We start from the raw sequence: 26,386 nt of genomic DNA, 5'->3' as shown, positions 1-26,386 counted from the left end.
TCATCCGAGACCAGAAGCCAAAGGGGTCCATGGCTACAGCTGCCCTGGCCGATGACTACACCAACAATCGGGCTCCTGAAGCCAGGAGAGCAGCCACCAGCAGCACCTGGAGAGGGGGTAAGATGAACTCTGCGACTGCCCCACCTGCCCCTAGACTGCAGGGGGTGTCCCCCTCAACTCCCCTCTCCAGGCCCGTGGCAGAACCAAGACGGTGCCACCAGTGCAACCTACCTGGACACTTCAAGGCCATGTGCCCTCAGCGTCCCAAGGCCCCGGCTCCGTCCCCGTCCCAAGGGCCGCCCAAGGTGTATTGTGTGGGTGGGGGTGGTGGTAGGTCCCTGGACAGCTTCCAACCTGTCACCGTCGGCCGGTCTGTGACCATAGGACTGCGAGACAGCGCCTCGGAGGTGACTCTGGTGCGGCCTGAGATGGTGTCCCCCCAGGACTTGATCCCTGGAAAAACCCTCGCTGTCTCCGGGATTGGAGGCACTGACCCGGCGCTGCCTGTTGCTGACATTTATGTGGACTGGGGCGCAGGGCGAGGGGTGAGGGAGGTGGGGGTAACTGATCGGATCCCTGCAAACGTGCTACTTGGGACAGATTTGGGGCAGATAACCTCCCAGTTTGGGCCCCAACCAAGGGCTGAACCTTCAGCCAGTACTGACATGCCTCCGGACAATGTTAATGTGTTATCTATGAATGATGTAAGGGAGGAGGGAGTGAACTCTGATATTTCTGCTTGCATAGACACCATAGACACACACACAGCTGCAGCTGTGACAGGGGAGGGGGTCAGAGAAAGGTGTGACAATGCCTCTACAAGTAATCAGCCTGTGAGCTGGGATCTGTTGCCCTCTGCTGGGATAAGCAGAGAGCAGGGTGCTGCAGGGGGAGGACCAGTGTGTGGGGTGGGGGCTACCACAGCAAATGTGGGGTCCCCAGAGATTTCACAGCGGGGTTCTGTTGCTGCAGGGGGGGAACAGGCAGGTGAGATTGGGGCCGGTCCAGGAGCGGAAGTGCTCCCAGGTAAGATCTCGGTGCATGGTTCCCCCACAACCGGGGTGTCAGGAAGCCAGGTCGGTCTGCCTGAACCGGCGACTTGGTCAGGAACGGAGGAGGAGCAGGCACGACCCACGGTCGCAGCGGCTGTGGCCGCTGTCACCCGCAGTGGGAGTGCTGGAAGCCAAGGGGCCTCCCGGAGGTCCGATAGCTCTTCCCCTTCTGACCAAGTGGCAGCCGAGTCAGGTGGAGGCCAGGACACAGGTCCCGGGGTACTGACCGAAGATGTGACAGTCTCGTCGATTCTGGCCACATCTAGTCAGGGGTTTCAGGCAGCGTTAGAAGCTGACGACAGCCTGAAAGCTCTTAAGGAGCAGGCGGCACAGCCTCCCTCGGACTCGGACCCGGAGCGAGTGGTCTGGGACCAAGGACGGCTGTACCGGGCCACGGTCCAGCAGGGTTCACCGGAGGCGTGGCCCAGGGACCGACAGTTGGTGGTACCCTATCCGTTCCGGACGGAGTTGTTGCGGATCGCACATGAGATTCCGATGGCCGGACACCTAGGGATCGCTAAGACCAAGGCCAGGTTAAACCAGCATTTCTACTGGCCAAAAATGGGGGCCGATGTGGCTGCCTACTGCCGTTCGTGTGAAACCTGTCAGAGTGGGGAAGGCGGGGCCACACCCCAAAGCCCCACTAGTATCTCTGCCAATCATCGATGAGCCTTTCAGGAGGGTGGCTGTGGATCTGGTCGGCCCGCTGGCCATCCCCAGCAGCTCCGGGAAACGCTTCATACTGACGGTAGTGGACTATGCCACCCGGTACCCAGAAGCAGTGGCCTTGTCGTCCATTCGGGCTGACAAGGTGGCCACCGCATTGCTGGAGATTTTCTCCCGAGTGGGTTTTCCCCAGGAAATGCTCACTGACCGGGGGACCCAATTCATGTCCCAGCTGATGGAGGCCCTCTGTAAGCAAGTCCAGGTGCGACATCTGGTGGCCAGCCCGTACCATCCACAGACTAATGGCCTGTGCGAGCGGTTCAATGGCACCTTAAAGCAGATGCTTAAGATGTTGGTCGACTCCCATGGGCGTGACTGGGAGCGGTATCTCCCACACCTGTTAATTGCTTACCGGGAGGTTCCACAGGCCTCAACAGGATTCTCACCGTTTGAGCTCCTGTACGGGCGACGTGTGCGGGGCCCCCTGGCTCTGGTGAAAGAGGCTTGGGAAGGGGATTTGGCCACCCCTGGAGTGTCGGTTATCGAGTATGTCATGCGCTTCCGGGACAGAATGCAGGCCTTGACGCAACTGGTACACGACAATATGGCTCAAGCCCAGGCCGATCAGAAGCGTTGGTACGACCAGAACGCTTGTGAGAGGACCTACCAAGTGGGTCAAAAGGTGTGGGTACTGGTCCCCGTACCACAGGACAAGCTTCAGGCAGCCTGGGAAGGCCCATACCTCGTGTACCAGCAGCTCAACCCTGTGACGTACCTGGTCACCCTGGACCCTGCCCGTGGAAGGCGGAAGCCCTTCCATGTGAACATGATGAAGGCACATCATGAGCGGGAGGCATGTGCGCTCCCCGTGTGCAACCTGCCCGAGGAGGGAGAAGCGGAAACCCTCTTGGATATGCTAGCCCAGGTTAGGGCAGGCGGATCCATTGAGGATGTGGAGGTTGGCCACCAGCTCTTGGAGGACCAACGGTCCCAGCTGTGGGCCACCCTACACCCCTTCCGGGGGGTTGTTTACCAACCAGCCCGGAAGGACTGACTTGGCTGTCCATCACGTGGACACTGGGGATCATCCCCCGATCCGGCGTTCAGCATATCGGGTCTCCCTGGAGGTGCAGCAACACATGCGCCAGGAGATTGACGAGATGCTGAAGCTGGGGGTGATCCAGGCATCCAACAGCGCTTGGGCCTCGCCTGTAGTCCTCGTCCCTAAGAAGGACCGAACCACTCGGTTCTGCGTGGACTACAGGGGGCTCAATGCGGTCACGGTCGCCGATGCGTACCCAATGCCACGCATCGATGACCTGCTCGATCAGTTGGCCGGGGCTCAGTACCTGACCATCATGGATCTGAGCCGGGGATATTGGCAGATCCCCCTGACTCGCAAGGCCAGGGAACGCTCTGCCTTTATTACCCCATTTGGACTGTACGAGTCCACGGTGATGCCATTCGGGATGAGGAATGCCCCTGCCACTTTCCAGCGGATGGTCAACACCCTGCTCAAGGGACTTGAAGGGTACGCGGCCGCGTACCTGGATGACATTGCCGTCTTCAGTCCCACCTGGGAGGACCACCTAGAGCATCTAGCACAGGTGCTCAGGCGGATCCACCGGGCAGGTTTGACCATCAAGCCGGGAAAGTGTCAGCTGGCCATGAGCGAGGTCCAGTACCTCGGTCACCGGGTAGGTGGGAGAACACTGAAGCCCGAGCCTGAGAAAGTGGAAGCCATCGCATCCTGGCCCACCCCCAGGACCAAGAAGCCGGTGATGTCCTTCTTGGGGACCGCTGGGTACTATAGGAGGTTTGTTCCATGCTATAGTAGCCTGGCAAAGCCCTTGACGGACCTCACCAAGAAGAAGCTGCCCTCTGCAGTCGATTGGACAATGGACTGCGAGACAGCCTTCCGGGCCCTAAAGGACGCCCTGTCCAGCCCGCCCGTGCTACAGGCAGCCGACTTCACGCGGCCGTTTGTAGTACAGACCGACGCCAGTGACTTCGGCCTCGGTGCGGTGCTCAGCCAGGTGGACTCTGCGAGCCAAGAGCACCCAGTCTTGTACCTGAGCAGGAAGCTGTTACCAAGGGAAGTTGCCTATTCCACGATGGAGAAGGAGTGCCTGGCCATAGTGTGGGCCCTGCAGCGTCTGCAACCCTATCTATACGGGCGCCACTTCATCGTGGAGACGGACCACAATCCCCTCAGCTGGTTGCACACCGTCTCTGGGACGAATGGGCGATTGTTGCGATGGAGCCTTGCGCTCCAGCAATACAACTTCACCATTCGCCACAAAAGGGGCCGTGACCACGGTAACGCAGACGGGCTGTCCCGACAAGGAGAGGTCGCGGACGGGCGCACGGGGGAACACCGGAGTGTGCTGCCCCCTAGCGCCCTCAAAAGGGGGGAGGTGTGAGGCAAATCCCGGGATATGAAGATGAATTATGACTCCAGTCATAATCCCTCATCACTCCCTGGCAGTGCCCCCTCCCTTCTTGTTCTCAGTGTTCCACTTACACCTCCATGGCCATGTCCTGTGATATGGAAATTAGGTGGCTTAGGGACAATGGACACAGGATGACTCCCTGCCGTGACCCTGTAGTGGGGGCTGCTAGCTAATTAGCAAGGCTATGGAACTAGCCAGACAGAACGACTCCAGTAAAAAATGGTTCATATCTCGCAAGCCATATTTCCGATAAATATGGCAACCATAAAAATGGTGTCTCCGCATGCGGACGATGCCGGCACACCCTTTTTATGGGAGCAGGACATTGGGAAATGCCCCAGGCGTGATATCAGCCAATGGGGAACTGGCAGACAGGTCATGAGTCCCCTCGTTCTGTAGCTAAATTCATAACTGTCACAATGAGAGCATTGGCGTCCGCCTACGACGCTCCCAGGCAAAGTTATGGCCCATATTCCATGTTGTGGATTGTCCATAACTCAAGCCAGGGGTGGAGCAGTGCTCCCTCTGAGGTCACTAAGGTAGGAGGGGACCTGGATTTGCCCAGGTTGATAACCCTACTTCGGCCATTTTCCAGTGTTCTTTTCGCTGGGGGCACGTGTAGGAAACATCTGTGGGAAGGATCCTAGAAACCTGGGTACAGCGCCCCCCTGTGGCCAGACGCAACAAGGTAACTGCTGGAACTGTGTATGCCTGTTTGTAACCCATGCTTTGATTGTAACTGTACTCTGACATATGTATATTCTGTAGATTCCCTATTGTATATATTGTAGTTTCTAGTGTGCTTTAGGCTGATTAAATTATATAATTAATCTTGGGCTGTTCTGTTATCTCGATCTTGAATCCCACGTCTGTGTGTTCGGCTAATAGTTACCGTAAATCGGTTGGTGGCAGCGAGGTTGTGCCAAGGATTATTGTGGGGAGGCCAGTGAGATCCCGGGAGGTTTTATATATTCCGCCCGCGGAGGTCGGGGGAATATATACCCTACTCTCACCGGGGACCCTTCAATAATCGGCATAAGTAGTATAGCGGCCTCCTTGCTTATCGTCGGGCAATTCCATAATTGGCCTGACTATAAGAGGGGCGCTAGAGAGCGCATCACGTGCTCTGTCTGTCGGTCGGGAGGTATAAAGGAGGGGTGACTCCTGCTTGTTACCCCCCGATCGTGACGTACTGGTAGCCAGCGCGGGGGATTTCTGAGTGACCCCCCCGGTGGTAATAATAATAATAATAATAATAATAATAATAATAATAATACAAAAACACAAAAAAATACCTGTTGAACAAATGAAGAATATTACAAACACATTAAAGCACTACTCCAGCGCTTTGGGTTTTTTTCAGTGCTGGAGTGGTGCATTAAATATTAGTCCGCTGCCCCCCCATGCTTATATTTACCCTCCGCTGTTTTCATCCTTTTTCAGCGTCGCACCGGTCACATTGCAACATATGACTGATCGGAAGTCAGAAGTTATGTCACAAGAGCTGAATATGCAACTCTATGAAAGCCAGAAAGAGGCTCTCATAGAGTTGCATTTATTTGAGACCTCCGACATACATCCTGGAGCAGCCGGCAGGTTACAAATCGCTGGAGACCAACAGGAGAGTTGATGCAAACAGATAAAGATGACGAAAGGTGAAATGAAAAAACAAAACAAAAACACTGGAGTGGTGCTTTAGGGACTTGTCCTAAAAATTACTCTAATGAAGAGTAAGTCAAGAGATGACTTTTTGAAACAGCAGCTAAACACACATCTCTGAAATGTCTACCTTGATTCTAGTAGTGAGATATCTGCTACAACAGAAAGCTTATCCACTGTGAAAAAGAAACAACATGATGTGATCTACTCTAACCTTGACTTTACAATACAATCAATGCTGCTGCATTGTAATGCACACTCCGCTGAATCACAGGAAAATAGAACAGAAATGTAAAATACTCATGTCAGGTTTCATCAAGAAGCATGGGGACATGTGACTGCAGTCATTAAACCGTTAACTCGTGACCTTTTTGCACTAGTGCTGTCCTATTTTTAGTACAGAAAAATATTTTCGCTCCCGTGGCAGACCCTCTATGTTTTCTCAGCACTGGTCCAGAAGAAATACAGAAATAACATCAACAATGTACTGCAGAAGGATAGGTAGAGAGCATAAAATACCACTGATTAGCTTGCAATGGACATGTGCTTATACACAACAGTCAATGAAAAATACAGAAGTGAAATGTAACGCACCGGGGACAGAGGAGCAGCCCAAGGAAGACCAATTCTGCCAAATGGAGTCAGCCATCCAAGTGTATGTTTTGTAAGGACACATGGTCATCCCCTTCCATTTTATATAACAAAGTATTTACCCAGGACATAAGTATTTAAAGGGATGTTACCATCTCCAAGATCCTATCCCAATATGTTGCAGGTGTAATAATAAGAATATTAGCGAATATCTCCAAATAGAAATGTAGTATAGTTTTTCTGATTCACTATATTGCTTACCTCATTTTCAGGGCATTGCAGAACCCTAGGTATCTATGGTTATGACTAGGGATGATAGAATACCTGAAATATTCGGCAACGCCCATATTCACCGAATAGGTCGCCGCTATTCGACTATTTGCGAATATTCAATGCGCAATGTAAATCTATGGGAAACCCAAATAGTTGCCGAATAGCAACTATTCGGGCTTCCCATAGACTTACATTGTGTATCGAATATTCGCATAGCGAAGACCTATTTATCGGATATTTGCAAAGCTGAATATTGCCGAATATTTGTGATATTCGATCATCCCTAGTTATGACCACTAGCATCTAATTAACTAACTGTGACTATATGTGTGGTCAAAACCATGGATACCTAATGTCCTGCAATGCCCTGCACATGAGGTAAGTGACATAGCTAATTAGGAGAACTATACTACATTTCTTTTTGGTGGTATTTCCTAATATTCTTATTATTACACCTACTACATATTAGGATAGGATCTTGGAAATGGGATTAACCCTTTAACTGAAAGAACATATTGGTATGTGAATAATAAACATGCAAAAACTGATTTTTCTATGTCCCTTAGGGTACATTCACACAAGTATCTGAGAATGAAATCCATGAAACTCAGAACATGTTCTATTCTGGTCCGATGTTGAGGATCAGAATAGGATATACTCAGTGTCTGTGTGCTGTCCTATAAGAAAATCAGCCAGCACACGGACATTCATATGGATGTGTGTATGCGACCTTAGTCTTAGGGAAAGGGCAGAGTTTACAAACTAAAGGAGCGATGTGCATGTTCGTACAGTTTGCTAAATTCTTGTTTTCAAATCTGTTGAAACAGAGCCTAAGACGTCTGAAGAATGTGGGATCACAGGAGATGACAACATCTCTCATCTTACATAAACAAAAGGGTCATCAACTAAAAGATTAATATTTTGAATAGGTTTTCCTACATGACTTCAAAATAAAAAAAAAAATGTGCTTTTGTTCTTTAAGACAAGCGTGAAGAAAACCAGAATCCCCCTTAAGAAAGCCTCCTATGTAAATACACAGCAGTGCAACGCAGGAGTCATAGACATAAGAGAACAGTCTGTAAGTCAATATTGCAGAGACTGACGTATTTCATGTGTAGCAATTAGGTGAGGGCGCTGTACTGTGAACTCCTAGCTTTTCTCTCCGTAATCAATATCTTTACTGGAGTCTTTATAGAGCCCAGAAGCAGCATCCCTGCCCACGCTATTCTCATCTCAAACAATGCTTCCTCTGATCGATAACCAAACAAGGGCTGCGTATTACCATTGCACTGGCTTTGTAGCTCAGGATTTTAGAACGTGGTTGATAAAACTCTCATTTCATATACAGTATAGACCAAAAGTTTGGACACCTCATTCAAAGAGTTTTCTTTATTTTCATGACTCTAAAAATTGTAGATTCACATTGAAGGCATCAAAACTATGAATTAAAACATGTGAAATTAAATACTTAAAGTGTGAAACAACTGAAAATGTGTCTTATATTCTAGGTTCTTCAAAGTAGCCACCTTTTGCATTGATTACTGCTTTGCACACTTGGCATTCTCTTGATGAGCTTCAAGAGGTAGTCACCGGAAATGGTCTTCCAATAGTCTTGAAGGAGTTCCCAGAGAAGCTTAGCACTTGTTGGCCCTTTTGCCTTCACTCTGCGGTCCAACTCACCCAAAACCATCTCGATTGGGTTCAGGTCTGGTGACTGTGGAGGCCAAGTCATCTGGCATAGCACCCCATAACTCTCCTTCTTAGTCAAATAGCCCTTACACAGCCTGGAGGTGTGTTTGGGGTCATTGTTCTGTTGAAAAATAAATGATGGTCCAACTAAACACAAACCGGATGGAATAGCATGCCGCTGCAAGATGCTGTGGTAGCCATGCTGGTTGTGTATGCCTTCAATTTTGAATAAATCCCCAACAGTGTCACCAGCAAAGCACCCCCACATCATCACACCTCCTCCTCCATGCTTCATGGTGGGAACCAGCCATGTAGAGTCCATCCGTTCACCTTTTCTACAAAGACACGGTGGTTGGATCCAAAGATCTCAAATTTGGACTCATCAGACCAAAGCACAGATTTCCACTGGTCTAATGTCCACTCCTTGTGTTCTTTAGCCCAAACAAGTCTCTTCTGCTTGTTGCCTGTCCTTAGTAGTGGTTTCCTAGCAGCTATTTTACCATGAAGGCCTGCTACACAAAGTCTCCTCTTAATAGTTGTTGTAGAGATGAGAAGGTGTGTCCAAACTTTTGGTCCGTACTGTATATTATATAAATTAAAAAATTATATATACAGTAAATATTACAATTATTAATGCATACTATTATTCTACCATGTGCTTTGCAACCCACTTAATGTAAGATATATATTTTTTCCAATTTATACCATTACTTTTTTTTTTTTACTATCCATACAGAATAAATGGTGCAATAGACCTAATAGACAAAACGAAGTAGGATGGGCTTTTGTAACGTACAGTGGTGCTTGAAGGTTTGTGAACCCTTCAGAATGTTCCATGTCCTGAAAAAAAGTTCTAAAGGTAGATAGAGGACCAAATCAAACACATTAATAAAAAATATTAAACTTTGTCATTTCTTTTAAAGAAATAAATGAAACCATATCTGTGAGTGGCAAAAATGTGTGAACTTTTCTGTAGTGACCCCCTCATGCTGCAATTACTGCATCTAAACATTTTTGGTAATTGTTAATTAGTTTTGAGCAATTTAAGCTTTCTTATCTTGGCATTATTCTCTCATTAATTGTTTTCTTCTGGTCCTTCCACAACATTTATATAGGATTAAGGTCAATACTTTGACTTGGTCATTCCAAACCTTTTTTCTTTTGTAGAGCTACTTGTGTGCTGTGGGTCATTGTCATGGTGCATGAGCCACGTTTTCTTGAGATCCAGCGCATCTGCATAGAATTTGCTGATAAAGAACGACAAGCATTGTTCCGTCAATGATACCAAGCCATCCTTGCTCAGATGCAGCAAAACTGGTCCAAAGACTACTGTGTGTCTCAAATGTTGAGTTTTTTATGCATTGATGCAGGGCCCTTCTTTATACAATTGCTTAATTTAAACCAAAAAGCTTAATTTTGATCTCATCCATTCACAAAACATTGTTTCAATAACCTTTTGGCTTCTACAGGTGATCTGTAGCAAACATCTGATGGGTAGCAATAGCAGTGGCTTTTCTTTTTGCAATCATGATAATTGTTCAGTGTCCAAATGCTGGTGGACTCATACTGAAACATTAGATAAAGTGATAGAGACCTTTAGATACTTAGGGGTACTTTGCACGCTGCGACATCGCTAGCCGATTGTAGTGATGCTGAGCGCGATAGTACCCACCCCCGTCGCAGCTGCGATATCTTGTGATAGCTGGCGTAGCGAACATTATCGCTACGGCAGCTCCATACGCACATACCTGCCCTGCGACGTCGCTCTGGCCGGCGACCCGCCTCCTTCCTAAGGGGGCGGGTCGTGCGGCGTCACAGCGACGTCATACGTCAGGCGGTCAATAGAGGTGGAGGGGCGGAGATTAGCGGGACGTAAACATCCCGCCCACCTCCTTCCTTCCTCACTGCAGGCGGGACGCAGGTAGGAGATATTCCTTGCTCCTGCGGCTTCATACACAGCGATGTGTGCTGCCGCAGGAAAGAGGAACAACATCGTACCTGTCGCTACAGCGAAATTATGGAAATGACCGACGCTACACAGATCACCGATTTTCGACACTTTTGCGATCGTTTATCGGTGCTTCTAGGCTTTACACGTTGTGACGTCGTTACCGGCGCCGGATGTGCGTCACTTTCGATTTGACCCCGACGAGATCGCAGTAGGGATGTCGCAACGTGCAAAGTACCCCTTAGAGGATACCTTGGGTACACCTTGTCCTTGGGGTGATCTTTGTTGGGTGACCATTCTTGGAGAGCATAATTATAGTCTTGAATTCCATCCATGTGTACATCATATGTGGATTGGTGGAGTCCAAACTCTTTAGAGATGATTTTATACCATTTTCCAACTTGATGCACATGGACAACTCTTCTTCTGAGGTCCTCATAATTTGTCTTAGTTTGTGCCATGATTCTCATCCACAAATGTGTTGTAAAGATCAGACTAATAAATCCCTGTTTATTAAATAAAACAGGTCGCCCACTCACACCCGAATGTCATTGCATTGATGGAAAACACCAAACTTTGATTTCACCTACAAGTTATCAGCTAACCCTAAAGGTTCACATACTTTTGACTCTCATAGACATTACACTGGAACATATTGCTTAATAAGAAATATTCCAAAGTCTTATATTTTTTACTTATTTGTTTGATTTGGTTTTCTTTATCTATTTTTAGGGCTTGAGTTGAAACCTGATTTAGTTTAGGTCAAATTTATGCATAAATATCTAATGTTCTGAGGGGTCACAAATTTTCTAGCACCATTGTACATTTAGCATGTATGCTAAAGAAAGATTCTGATGTATACACTAAATGTGGTGCAGTTTCTGAAATAAAAGCTGAACTCCGATTGGTTGCCAAGTTCAGATTTATTACACAGTATTTTTATGTTGCATTTTGTATATTTATATTGCACAAGAAATAGATGTTTACCCACAATCTGTGCACAATTCACTAGGGGCACGGGATATGGCAAGGGATGATGATTTGCCAGTTTTGCACTCTGCAGTTTTTTTCAGTGATGGAGAGAAATGTGTTAATTGTTTAATTACCCGTAAATTAGAGCAATCATCCCACAGCTATTTGCACCAGTGATATAAACACATAATAAATTATCAGAAAAAGAACGTACGTTTTCTGCTGTTATTTCTTATTTGGTTTTCCAATATAAAGTATATTGAAGCTGTGCAAGCTTATTAAATCAAGCCAAAATTAGAATTAGGCCACATTTACATTTTTATATACAGCTTAGATTCACAGAAGAAGATTGTGCTATACAAACCCTAAAAGGAAAATAATGTTGGTTTTTTTTTTTTGTTTTTTTTTTACAAAACACCCTATTTATACATGGATTTTTTTTATTATTATTATTATAATTATAAGCTATTAATGCTAAATTGCCATCAGTTCAACGTAGACTAAAAAATAAAAAGTGTCTTATTTTAGATTTTCTGAGAAGAATCACTGTTTCCAGGCACCCAAAATACTGTCATGGAGATAAATAATAAAAAAGGGGCATAGATAATACTGCTTAATCTTTTTTTTTCCATTAATAGATATGATTTGACGTCACTTGTGCAATTCAGAAGCTAAGCAGTGCAGCGAGTGGAAACTCTGGAATCTACAGACTGTCGGAAATCTTGTTATTATTTGCGGGCCAAAACCGATTTCTAAACTATTCTTAACCTAAAGTCAGTCATCTGTAACCTGTGGCGGCATGGTGCCATGTTGGCTCTAGAAATACAAGAGTAACAACCTCTTAATCATGTTTTAACTCTTATCTGTCCTGCTACTATCCCGTGATCTCATGTTAGCTGTGCAATTCACTGAATGAGGATGAAATCTAAAGATAAAGATCTAAAGAGCAGGCAAAAGCAAATAAAAAATAGAAAAAAACAATTCACATACAAATAAGCTGTATATATAGTAACGGGAAAAAGTTTGGACACAGCTGTCCATGTAATGGTTTTCCTTGTCGTAATTGGAATGTGCACATTGTAGACTCAAACCAAAATCGGCAAAACCACAAAGGAACACATATGGAAACTAGAAGTAAAAGAACACGTGTGAAACAAACCGTAGTTTCCTTAGAGAATCCCCTTTACTCTGATGACAGCTTTACACAACCTTGGCAGTCTCTAAAACAGCTTCATTAGCTAGTCACCTGCAATGGTATAATGGCTTTCCAACAGTCTTCAAGGCATTTCCAGAGATGCTGAACATTTGGTTGCTTTTCTTTTACTCTACGATCCAACTAAATTAAACTGAGATCTGGCAATTATGGAGGCCATGTCAACTGATGCCGCAATCCACCTTTCTCTTTCTTGGTTATATAGCCGGGACGTGTGTTTTATATCACTGTCTTGTGGCAGCAGAAATATGGCCTCACTAAATACTAACCAGAAAGGGATTTCAGAATTCAGAATGCTGTTGTACCTTGATGTTGGAGTAAATCAGTAACAGTGTCATCAGCAAAGCACCCCCACACCTCCCACTCCATGCTTTATGGTGGGCACCATACGTTTAGAAACCATCTACTCGCCAGGATTGCCAACCATCCAGAAATTCCAAGAAAGTCTGTAAAAAAGGGCAAAAATTTGAAGGTATCCATGATAGTTTTTGAAGCTGAAGAAACTTATACAGATTATTTTGACTGTAATTAACACTTTTAGGCTAAGTTCACACAGGGCATCATATTTTTGCTGTGTTTTTGAGGTAACAAAGATGCACCAAAATGCATGCATTTCCTTCTGCCTGCAAAGTTTATGAGATTTTGATTTTGCTGTCCACACTGGGCATCTTTTGTTGGCTGCATTTTGACTGCGTTTTTCAAGATGCAGCATGGCAATTCTTTTTTGCATTTTTACCATGTTTTTGAGCCCTCCAGTCAATAGATTTGACTTAAAAAACACATTGAGCAATATGCGATAAAAACGCATTGTGTTTTTGGTGCCTTTTAAGATGCACTTAAGATGCACTGACAAAAAAGATGTTGCGTTTGAACATAGCCTTACAGTTTACAGTGAATGCAGCAGATGTCTTCTGATCAGAATTATGGCCTCCAGGCATGGATTACTTATAATCATGATTTATTACGGTTTTACAATGTGCTTGTAAAAAATATTGTTTATTTGGTGGTGACTTTTAGAGAAACTGCTCAGAAAAAAAAGTATAGTTGGCAACCCTGCTACTCACCTTTTCTACATGTAACAAAGACATGACGGTTGGTACCAAAAATATTATCTCATCAGACTACAGCACAAATTGCCACCAATCTTATGTCCAGTTCTGTTGTTGCTTGACCAAAATAAGTCTTATTCTTTGTGGTCCTCAGTAGTGGTAATTGGACAATAAAGACCTAACTAACACAATCTCCTTTGGACAACTGATGTTGAGATGTCTGTTACTTGATGCCTGTGCATAATTTATTAGGGCTTTTATTCCTGCTAAATTTGACTGACCATCTCTGAAAGTAATGATGGACCATTGTTTCTATTTATGTAGTGGAGTGGCATAGTCTGGTTTAGAACAGTTGTGTAATAGGGGTCAGTGCTGTATAAAACTACCAATAATGCCTATACAACACACACCTAATGGTTGCAAAAACTTGATGAAGGTCATTCCATAAATGAACTCTTGACAAAGCATACTTGTTCACTGGATGCCATATCATATTACCACCTGATAAAGCTGCTTGTGAATGCCAGAGGGGTGGAATGCTGTCACAATAGGAAAAGGGGGGTACATTAAGGAATCTAAGGTTTAACACAAATAGTGGTTTTGTTTCACAGTTTCTTTATTCCTTTTTTTCATATATGTTCCTTTGTGGTTTTGCTGCTTTCAGTTTGAATCTACAATGTGAGGCAGACCTTATGTGGCAGACCTAGCCGCCACAGGATGAATTAGATAAGTCCCTTCCTAAAGATCGGTGTGATTGTCAAGACACTACTGACTGGCTAATCACAGGCTTCTAGACAAAGTCCAGCATCTTCACAGGCTCTGACAAGATCCTTCTGTTATGGAGCTTGAAAGAGCTAGTTTGAGAGACGTTCTATGCTATACAAACAGAAAAAGTTGCAAAAATCACCTGCTGTGCCCAGTTGATCACTCATATTCAAAGAAAAGGTGATTTCCGTGAAGGAGCGGACACAAAAAGCTTCCACATTCCAGACCCAAAGCATACCCCAATTTAAGCAAGGTGCGGCTTACATCAAATGTTGCCAGTCCGCTGTGGGCAGCCCAGTCTACACAGAGTAGCCAAAAGTTGACAAAAGTGATGAATGGTCTAATTTTTAAAAGGCGGCTCTCTCAAATTAAACAGTGACTATTATGGTAGTGCAGAAATTTAAGGATAACTTTAATCAAGTTCTGATCATTACTGTGTGATGCACCAGAGTTTTGTATATGTCAGGGGAACAATCACTGATAGTGGGTTTTTTCCACTATGCCAGAACTTAAAAAAAGGACTCAAAATGTACTCAGGTCTACTGTGTATATCGGAGTCTAGTTTTGGACCCTGGCTTAGTACAAGTCAGGGTTTTTTCAAAGTATATTAACAGGTGTATATTTTCTGCTCCAACATTACATTTATTAGATGGTCAGAAAATAAAACAGGAAAAAAAGGATTCTGTAAAATTAGGCACCTAGGGGCTACAATTGTCCACATCTGCCCATGTCAATTTCAGTCTGCAGCGGCTGAATCACCAGCCTGGTCCGCATCTATTTAATTGGGAGAATTGGCTTTGGCACTGGCAGTGATGGTGAAGAACAGTTTGAACTATTATGTGGGTAGAACGACATGGGTATCTATGAACAATTATAGCCCACAGTTGCCTAATTTTTCAACATTAATTTTTTCTCTGCTTTATTTTCTGCTAATCTGATAAATTTAATGGTGGAGTTGATAAATATATACACTTCATTATAATACCCTGGTGCATTGCACAGTAATGATCAGAACAAATTTCTACAATTCTGAAAGTCACCAACCATTTTCTCCTATAAACCCTAATATTTGAAGCTATATCAATATTTTAGCAGGAAAATTATAAGTTTACATTTTAATGGCCCATTGTTATAAAAACCGGTGGGAACAATAAGCTCACTACATGCCAAAATGAATTCCTTGAGGGGTTTAGTTTCCAACATGTGTTCACTTTTGAGGGAAATATTGCTATTTTGGCACCTCAGTAGCTGAACAAATGGGAAAAGACTTTCAAAAGTCACCCATTCCCTTCAGAGCCCTGCCACATGCCCAAAAAGTAGATTCAGACCACGTGTCGTGTATTGTTACATAGCAAGAAAAATCATTTAACAAAAAAAGGATGGGAATCATAGTCCAAACAAGTGATGATAAAAATAAACTAACGTCTTGCAGAAGTATAAAAGTTTTTTTTATTCATAATTTACAGCAAGATACAAGTCAATTCAAAGTGTTATTAAATAAGTAACATACAGGTTTTAGTACAAAGGGGGGACCCTGACAAAAAACACTAAGGTCCAACCACCAAAATAGGGGTGAAATTGGAGGTCCAGATATCCCTAATTATTAATCAGGATGCACCGTAAAATATTCATCCATGTCAATATCAGCCATCTGTATGTCTTTGCAGTGTGGGAGGAAACCCGAGAATCTTTCAGGAAACCCACGCAAACCATACAAACTCCTTGCAGATGCTGTCCTTGGTGGGATTTGAACAGAACCCCCAGGGCTGCAAAACTGCAGTGCTAACCACTAAGGCTGCTTTCACACCAGGGCTGTGGAGTCGGAGTCGGAGCTCATTTTGGTGGAGTCGGTATAAAATGCACCGACTCCGACTCCTAAAATATATAATAAATTGGGGACAGTAGTGCAAAGCAGAATGTGCTGAATATTTTACTAAATAATAACATTTAGTATATTGCTTATATTTAAGTGAAAAATGTATTGTAGTACAATGTGAACATTAGACATTTAATTATTTTTATGATAATAATAATCAATTAATAATCAAGATATTTAGAACATAAAATATATTTATTGGATACAACTTTAGAACACAAAACTAATACATTGTAAATATGTAATACAATATATATATATATATATATATATATATATATTTATATATATACATACATACACACACACCGGATATATATGTAATCTACTGTATATTACATAGTGTATTACATATTTACAATTTATTACAGTTTTTTGTGTTCTAAAGTTGTATCCAATAAATATATTTTATGTTCTATCTAAATATCTTGATTATTGTATCATAAAAATTATTAAATGTCTGATGTTCACATACACATGTTCATGTATTACAATAAATTTTTCACCTAACTATAAGCAATATATGTAGGAGTCGGAGTCGGCGTCAGTGCAAAAAAAATTGAGGAGTCGGAGTCGAAGGTTTGGTTTACCGACTCCACAGCCCTGTTTCACACCTCCGGTTTTTCCTGTGCGGCACAATCCGACGATTTTCAGAAAAAATGCAACCGTTTTTTTTTGCCGCCGGTTGCGGTTTTTTTTGCATAGACTTTCATTAGTGCCGGATTGTGCCGCATGGGCTTGCGTTCGGTCCGGTTTTTGCCACATGCGGCAGATTTAGCCGATGCGGCGGCCGGATGGAACGTTGCCCGGCACGTTTTTTTTGTCCAGCTAAAAAAAAAACGCATTGTGCCGCATCCGACCGATGCGGCACAATTTGCAATGCATGCCTATGGACGCCGCATGCGGCGTCCTGCGGCAGACACCGTATCTGGCAGACGCATGCGTTTTTTCCACTACGCATGCTCAGTAGCGTGCAGCAAGCGGCAAAAACCGGACGGGCCGCATGTCAAAAACTTGTGCAAAGGATGCGGTTTTGTCACCACATCCGTTGCATAGGTTTTAGAGCCGGTTTGGCCGGCTCTGCTAAAACCGGAGGTGTGAAAGCAGCCTAAGCCACTGTGTAGTGGACATCCCCTTTAAAGTTTTGTACTGTAGTGTTTTCTGTATTGAGCCCCGGAGGTCACTCTTCAATGCAAGTCTATGAGAGCCTCATTCTGGCACTCATAGACTTGTATTGAGAGCTTGTGACGTAACTCTTGACTTGCAGCCACTCAGAAGTTCTAGTCACAAGATGTCGCTGCAGGAGTGTAGCAGACCCGAAAAACAGATTTGTTTTAACAGATTTGAGTGTAAGGCAGATGCAACAGCAAACACTGGATAAATGTGTTATCAGATTAAACATTAAATAAAGCCGTTCACTTTGCCTCACACTATAAACAAGGTCATTGCATTGCTACCTGTAAAACGCAGAGCATATTAAAGGAAACCTGTCAAAATTTTCCTGTACATATAGTGGTAATTTGCAGGTAGCGTTTCAATCCTGCATTGCCAGATTACTGGAAGGATAGCGAAGGAGAAAATAATTGTCCACCCTGCAGCTGCTCGCTTCCAGCCATTGGGGCGGTGCAGGGAACTGTAAGATTACGCTCCCACAATGGGAATATGGTGAGTTTCTGAGTTATCACATTTTTGGCAGCATTTGCACTTATTACTTGTGTTTTTTTACATGAGCTTTTATCACATTTTTGATCCTGCTGTTTTTGTCTCATTTGTTTGTGTTATTTCCTGGTATTTGGCTGTAACAAAATTGTATTGATATACTCATGTGTGGATCAAATACCAGTGTTTTCACCTGTGGATTTTCTACATCTAATGCAATTCTATGGGGAAAATTTGTACAGAAAACTCAGGATACCTGCAAGAGAAACTGACATGAAGAGCATTAAACGCACCGCAGGTCATTTACACTGCACAAAAAAGAAGCACAATGGGCATAAGATTTCTAGAACTTCCATCCACTTTGTTGGAACTCGGAAATGCTGAGCTTTTATTGTAGCAAAAATAGGAAGTGTCAAAAGCTCAACAAAAACTGATGAAACTGCTGGTGAAATACTTACAAAACACTGATGAAAATCATACCCGAAAAACTGATGAAAATCAGCCCATTCACTGACAACACTCATTCAGACATAAGTGATTTTTCTCATACATACAGTGTCTTTTGCAAAAGTAGTCCCTCCCCCTACAACACCCATACCCACAGCTTTTTACCTATTATGTTACATTACAACCTGTGATTCAATATTTTCGTAATCCGATTGGTGTGTGATGCGTCAGCACTAAACAGTGTAAGTTGACGAAGTGAAGTAATAAAAATCTAGGCAAAAATTAAATTTATCACGTAAAAGAAGTAAAAATTGCCTTGTGCATATAGTATGTATTCAACCCTTTTGTTATGAAGCCCATAAAAATTTCTGGTGCAAGCAGTTACCTTTATAAGTCACATGCTTAGTGAAAGAATGTCCACCTGTGTGCAACCTAAGGCTATGTGCCCACAGGGAAAGTGTCCTGCAGTTATATCCGCAGGACATTCCGCAGAAGCTCCCAGAAAACCACAGCACAACTTTGTCTGTTTACATGCTGCGGAAGTATTACGGAATGTCCTGCGGATATGCTGCGGTCATTCTGCATTGAGGATACAGTACCATGGCTTCGGCACTGCATCCTCAATGCAGAACAAGTGCTGAGTGATCGGGGAGTTCATACTTACCTCCATCATACAGCACTTCTCTCCGGCCGTGTCAGTCTGCACATTGCCGGAGAAGGTGGGTGGGCCTGAACTAGCTCTGGCTGTCACATGACCGGAGCTTGTGCAGGCCCCGCCCACTCCTGCTTCCTGCTCCAGGCTCCACTGCGCTGATTGCTCCTCCTGGTGTCTTCTATCAAGCAAGTAAGTATGGGATCGTGCGGAAAAATCCGCAGGAATAATCGACATGCTGCAGATTTTTCCGCAGAGAAATCCACATTATTTCCACTGCGAAAAAAAACACAGCATGAGCACAGCAGTTCCAAAATGCCATAGAAATGGCTGGGGACTCGCTGTACTGCGGATTTTACAAAAATCTGCGAAATTTCCACGAAAAAATCGTGGCAAATTCCGCAAATTTTCCTCAGCGTGGGCACATAGCCTAAGTATCCCTTGGTCTGTCAGTAAATACACACCTTTTCTGAAAGGCCACAGAGGCTGCAACACCATTAAGTAAGAGGTACCACTGACCAAACAACACCATGAAGATCAAGGAGATCTCCAAACAAAACAGAGACAAAGTTGTTGAAAAGTACAACTCAAGGTTAGGTTCTAAAAAAGTATCCCCATCTCTGATGATTCCCCGGAGAACCACCAAATCCATTAACATCAAATGGAAAGAATATGGTACCACAACAAGACTGTCAAGAGAGGGTCGCCCACCACAACTGTCAGCCAAGGAGGGCATTAATCAGACAGGCAGCACAGATACCAAAGGTAACTCTGAAGGAGCTGCAGAGTTCCCAAGCAGAGACTGGAGTACCTGTCCGTACAACCACAATAAGCCATACACTCCATACAGCTGGCCCTTATGAAACCTAAAGAAAAAACCTTTACCTACAGCAAAAAAAAGAAAGGCTGAATTTCAGTTTGTGAAAAAGCATGTAAGAGACTTCCCAAATTTATGAAGGAAGGTGCTGTGCTCAGATTAGTTCAAAATTGAACTTTGTGGCTACCAAGGTAAAAGCTATGTCTGGCGCCAAACCAACACAGCTCATCACCACAGGAACACCATCCCCACAATGAAGCATGGTGGTGGCAGCATCATGCTGTGGGAATGTTTTTCAGCATTAGGGTACGCTCACATTAGGGTGAGCATTAGGGTACTGCATTGCACTCTGACCAATGTTAGGCAATGAGGTTGAGCTGTTGGTCAGCTTTTCTCGCATCCAGATTCTGGATGCGAGAAAAGCGGCAGCATGCTGCGTTTTGCTGCTACCGCCGTATCTCTCGCACCCATTCAAGTGAATGGATGCGAGAGATACATCGGACTGCACTCGGATGTTATCCCAGTGCAGTGCGATATACTTTGGCGTAGTGTTGGGGCTCTTCTGCATTGATCAATTCAGTAGCTAAATTTCTCTTTATTCATATATTCATGGCAGTAATGCAGGTTCCATTTTTCACATTTCATTCTTACAAATAGCTATTGAATTTTTCATGTCAGTATTCACACAGCAGTTTCTGCTATTCCATGTATTCCCCTTCCATAGTCACTGGTGTGCATACCTTATCTCCCCATAGTGATGTTTTTTAGGTTTTTTGCACCCAGTTCAGACATAGAATGGAGTTCCAAACGTTATTCCTTAATGTTAGTAGTTTTTCGTTTGTGAACCCTCCCCATACACACCTATTGCCAATCCACATTATACGCATATATAGCCTGGGTCTCAGCGTCCCATACACGGTAAGTTTTTTAACTGCATGAGAGGACACACACAAGCTAGGGACCCCAACGTAGAGAAATACTTTGGCGTAGTGTTGGGGCTCTTCTGCATTGATCAATTCAGTAGCTAAATTTCTCTTTATTCATATATTCATGGCAGTAATGCAGGTTCCATTTTTCACATTTCATTCTTACAAATAGCTATTGAATTTTTCATGTCAGTATTCACACAGCAGTTTCTGCTATTCCATGTATTCCCCTTCCATAGTCACTGGTGTGCATACCTTATCTCCCCATAGTGATGTTTTTTAGGTTTTTTGCACCCAGTTCAGACATAGAATGGAGTTCCAAACGTTATTCCTTAACGATATACGCACAGGCTGACAGTGGAGGAGATGGGAGGATTAACCCCTCCCTCTCCTCCGCAGCGCCCGCACTCAGCTTCACAACTGTGACCCGATCGCAAGATCGGGTTACAGTCGCATGACACTCGGCTCATGATGCTCGCAACAGAGCCTGAGCCAGGGGACATTAGCATATCGCATCCGATGCTCTCGCATCGGATGCCATACGCTTGTGTGAGTCCAGCCTAAGGACAAGAAAAATAGTCTGAGTCGAGGCAAAGATGGATGGTGTGAAATACAGGGATATTCTCGAGCAAAACCTGCTTCAGTCTGTCAGTGAATTGAGACTCGGAAGAAGGTTCACATTCCAACAAGATAATGACCCAAAGCATAGTGCTAAAGAAACACTCAAGTGGTTTAAGGGGAAACATGTAAATATATTAGAGTGGCTTAGTCAAAGCCCAACCTTTATCCAATTGAGAAGCTGTGGTCAGACTTGAAGATTGCTGTTCACCAGAGAAAGTCATCTAACTTGAAGGAGATGGAGCAGTTTTGCCTTGAGCAATGGGCAAAAATCCCAGTGGGAAGAGGTCAACATTGATATACTTATCCAAAGTGACTTACAGCTGTAATTGCCGCAAAAGGAGGCTCTACAAAGTACTGAATATAGGGGGATGAATAATTAGGCACACTCAAGATTTCAAATTATTATGTCCTATTTGATGTTTGCTGCACAATAAAAAGAAAATCATATGTTCACAGTTGTAGATATATTCTTTACATGAACTGATGCAAACCCTCAAAAAAAACAAAACAAAACACTGAAATTCCAGATTGTGAGGTAGCAAAACACAAAAAAATGTTAAGGGAGTGAATACTTTCGCAAAACACTGTAAAAATGCAGGGTTTGATACATAAAGATTAGCATTGTTCATGCTGGTCTTGATGAAGGGGCCTGCACCTCTGTGTTCAAATCTTATTCCAGTCCAAACTGGAGTAAGATATGTGACATAGTGAAGGCAGTGGTCACCACATCCCCGACCTAGCTGCACCCACTATGTTAGAGCATCATTTTAGCATAGCCTCAAGTCATGTCAAAACCATGCGGCTTTTCAAAGCTTTTTAAGCCAAAATACTAGTGCAACAGCTTTGATGTATCGGGTCCACAGGTTCACTAGTGTTTTAGATCAATTTTCATCAGTGTTTGGTAAAGTGTCAGTTTTTAACATCAGTGATTTTCTCGAATGAATTGCAAAGCTTCTTCCTTTTTACTACAATGTTAAAAGCGGAGATCATGCTGAATACACATGGATGGCTGTCCCTGATTCTTCATGGACAGGATCTTCGAAAAACTATATACTAGCGTCCTTCTGTGATTCTTCATGGACCCATACTTGGGTAATTTTACTCCCAGATGCAGATCAAAAACAGACATGTCTCCGTGTTTTGGTTTCTTTGGTTTCTTTGGTTTTTTTGCCTACATGATCCACAGAAATCTATGGACATGTCAGTGTCAGCATCATAGACGTTAATGGGCATGTATATCTATGAGAATGACAGATAGAACAATTATGTGATTAACATATGTGAGTGAGACCTTATGGTCACACCAACTGGTGTTAAACATAGGGACTGAAACAATGCCTGCATACGGAATACAATGGCAGAACCATTCTGCCAATTGTGAAGAAATATGTATTAATATGCGAAGGTAACAAACTGGAAAGAGCTGAGTTTTTTTTTTATTTATTATTATTTATATATGTAAGTATAGGAAAACCTATGAAAACAGCCTAGAGGGAAAAAAAACTTGCCCAAAGTATGATGCATTTAGAAAATAAACTAAGGGACCAAAAAAACACCCAACCTAAACCATAATGTATGTGGCGGATTGTAGATATCACTATAGAACATTAATTAACACAGACTAGCGGTACTAAGCGACCTGATTAAACAGGCGGACCACGCTAAATGATCATTTAGTGCGCGTAGGCTGCCATTGTTCTGGGCACCACGAGTCCTGTTTAATCCTGTTGACAAAATGATCTCTTGTGCAGTGCAAAAAAATCATTTGACCTGATGAACAAGCATTTTCCTTGATCACCTGGTTATTGGCAATTTGTTTACAATGACTAGGAAGCAGCAGTAATAAAATGAGAGCAAAAACTGGTCACTTTTGAGCTAATGGCAGTTCCTGTTTAAATGGCTAAAATTGGAGACTGCTTGTAAAAATAGGCAGGTTTGCCATTTACCTCCTATTAAAACATTTTTTTAGTTCAAGAACAAAGGAATTTTAAATTTTAATGTACAGGTTAGGTTAGCGGTCACCATGCAGCCTGAGAGTGGCTGGTTACCTTAGTAAGGAGAGTATACAGCTTGAAGGCTCTATCCTTCAGGCCTCTTTCACATGTCAGTGAAAAACACAAGCGTTTTTCACGGATGTGTTGAAGGTGTGTAAACCCCTCCATGTGCCATGAATTTTGCCTCTGAGGTGGAGATCATCTTCCCCGCCGACGTTATCAATGTGGGCAAACAGGGTGAACGAACTGTTGTACATGGAGGACCTGATGGCGTCTCTCCACGACAGATATGAGGCCTTTCACAAGACATGGTTCTCCTGGATCGAGTTTAAATACTCTAATGACTACGGCACTGATACCCCCTGATTGAGGGGGGGCCTATAGATGCCGTGGGGCGGACGTGTTCTGAGAAGGTGGATCCCTGCTTTGTGTCTATTCGTGTCCCAGTGTTTCCCTCTTCCCTCCCCCTTTTTCCTTTTGTGTCTCCCCCCCCCCACTCGTCACTTGGCATATCTTTCTTGTCTTACTCGTTTCTTTCTTCTCTTTTTCTCAATTTTCCCTGGTATTCCTGTATTACAAAAATTTTTTGGTAAACATGGAGGGGTCAAAGTGTTGAAATTTTCATGTATCACAGTTAGTCTGTTATATGATGTTATACAATGGATGTGAAATGCATTACAATTGATTCAGTTTGGAATGATTCCATGTTTACGGTTAAATAAAGAAGTTAAAAAAAAGAGAGAGCAGGAACGTTTTACTCACCTGTCCCTGGTGCTGCTGTCCGTGGTTCTGATGTCTCCCACGCTGCGGTCACACTTGCTTCCGGGTCCACGGTGTAGTGAATGTGCAATGAGCATGAGTGGGCCCTGAAGTGATAGCAGCGCCAAAGACAGCAGCGTTGGAGACAGGTGAGTATAGAAAATAATTTAATTTCAAAGACACATGTTTTCTCCAGTACGTGTCACACTGATAACAGCAGTGTGTAGTGCGTGTGACACCAGTGCTGTCAAAGAAAAACAGACTTGTCTCCATGCGGAACACACGGGCACAAGGTCCATGAGAAATCACTGATGTGTGAGCAGACCCATTGATTTTAATGGGTTTGCGTATGTCCGTGATTCTGATATGTATAAAAACGGCGTCATACATACCGAAATCACAGACATGTGAAGGGGGCCTTAGACATTGTTTGCAGTGCTCCTCAGGCTCCTTTCACACTACGTTTTTTTAACATGCGTCATGAACCTTTTTTTGCTGTAAAAGCGGATCCTGCATTTACAGCAAAAAAACGCATGCAAACGCATGTGTTATTTTGCAGGATCCTGTCACTTTAAGTTTATGGACGGGCATTGGAGTCATGTGATCGGGAGTCAGTGGAAGTGAACGTGATAGACTGGGAGCCGGCTTCTGACAGCTGCGGAGGCTCGTAACCAAGGTAAACATCGGGTAACTTGGTTGGATACCCGATATTTAGCTTGGTTACGAGCATCCGCAGGTGCTAGGAGCCGGGCTGCCTGCTCTCTGCACACATAACCAACGTAAACATCGGGTAACTAAGAGATGCGCTTTGCTTGGTTACCCGATATTTACCTTGGTTACGAGTGTCTGCAACTCTCAGGCAGAGGAGAGGGAGGGAGAGGCAGAGAGGGAGGTGGAGAGAGACAGAGAGGAAGGGGGAGAGAGGGACTGATCACCCGAGGCTGGTTTCTGTGCATGCTCAGTAAAGCAAGCAGGATCCTGTCTATCAGCATGCCAGCGTTCACATGCGTTTGTGTGCAGTATAGTCAGTATGCAGTAATTTGCAGTATTTGGACGCAGCTCAAAAACGCTACAAGTAGAATTTTTGAAAAATGTTAAAAAACTGCAACTCGCTGAATCCTCACTATAACGCACGCAAACGCATGTGAACGCATGTTGACGCGAGTCCATTGCAAATGCATTGAAATGAAAACGCATTTGCACTGGATCCGTTTTTGCGTTAAAAAACATTCAGGACGCATGTTAAAAAAACGTAGTTTGAAAGCAGCCTAAATTGGTCAGATCACAGGATCCAACATGTCCCAGTCACTCATGTGCTTGTCTGCTAGCAGCCTGATGGCAAGCTCAGTTCAGACTCTGGTCCAAACTGTCAATCTTAGGCTGGACGCACTCTAGCGTTTGGCATCCTATGCGACCGCATCGGATGTGATATGCTAATGACCCCCGGCTCAGGCTCTGCTGCGAGCGTGAGCCGAGTGTCATGAGACTGTCACCCGATCTTACAATCGGGTCACAGCTGTGAAGCTGAGGGCAGGCGCTGCGGAGGGGAAAGAGGGGTTAATCCCCCCCATCTCCTCCATGGCCAGCCTGTGCGTATATCGCACTGCACTTGGATAACATCCGAGTGCAGTCCGATGTTTCTCTTGCACCCATTCACTTGAATGGGCTCTCGGAGAAAAACGCAGCATGTTGCAACTTTTCCCGCATCCAGAATCTGGATGAGAAAAGCTGACCAACTGCTCTGCCTCATTGACTAACATTGGTCAGAGTGCAATGCAAGATTTTCTCGCATTGCACTTGTCCGTTTTTCATGCTCGTGTGAGTGTACCCTAATGAAGCACCTTATTACCTGGAAAGCAGGAATCAGGGGAGCAATGCCCTTCTGAAGAGGGAACATTAATACAACACTTCAATATGTTAAATATTTTACAAACTGATAAAAATTCATTAAGGGCAAATTTACAATTTCAGCTTTATCCTCTGTTATGCAACAAAGCTCGGCACTAAATAAACATTTCCAAAAGCACGATGCCTTCAAAAAGGATTAGCCTAAAAGGACTATTAATTATACAATGTAAACAGCCATAAAAACACAGTTATAGTAATTGTTAGCGCTCAGCGCCAAATCCGTCCAGTGTAATGCAGTTAGTGGCTGTGTCTGCTGAAGGCTCCATTTGCATGTTGCAGACAGCAATATCGTCTTGAGACGTTAGTACTTCCACAACTGAGGGTTAATGACAAAAAAATAAACAGTAAATAAAACATCTGCAACAAAGAGGTTGCTGGTCATACAGGTCCTTAAAAG

General features: G+C 44.0%; 1 protein-coding gene across 12 annotated transcripts in view; it reads right to left on the bottom strand.

Annotated features, from left to right (window-relative positions):
• The window catches only part of PITPNM2 (phosphatidylinositol transfer protein membrane associated 2), a 487,362-nt gene that overhangs the window by 253,589 nt on the left and 207,387 nt on the right, over positions 1-26,386 (bottom strand). The window contains exon 1 of one of the 12 annotated variants that reach the window (XM_075322895.1): positions 12,822-12,962. The exons of the other annotated variants lie outside the window; for them this stretch is intronic. The gene's annotated coding sequence lies outside the window, so the exon portion shown is untranslated. Of the gene's footprint in view, positions 1-12,821; positions 12,963-26,386 lie in introns of those variants that run through there. 12 annotated transcript variants of the gene reach the window in all.

The sequence above is a fragment of the Anomaloglossus baeobatrachus genome, chromosome 1, assembly GCF_048569485.1.
Source record: "Anomaloglossus baeobatrachus isolate aAnoBae1 chromosome 1, aAnoBae1.hap1, whole genome shotgun sequence".
Taxonomy (NCBI): Eukaryota; Metazoa; Chordata; class Amphibia; order Anura; family Aromobatidae; genus Anomaloglossus; species Anomaloglossus baeobatrachus.
This window is presented reverse-complemented; position numbering and strand designations above follow the sequence as displayed.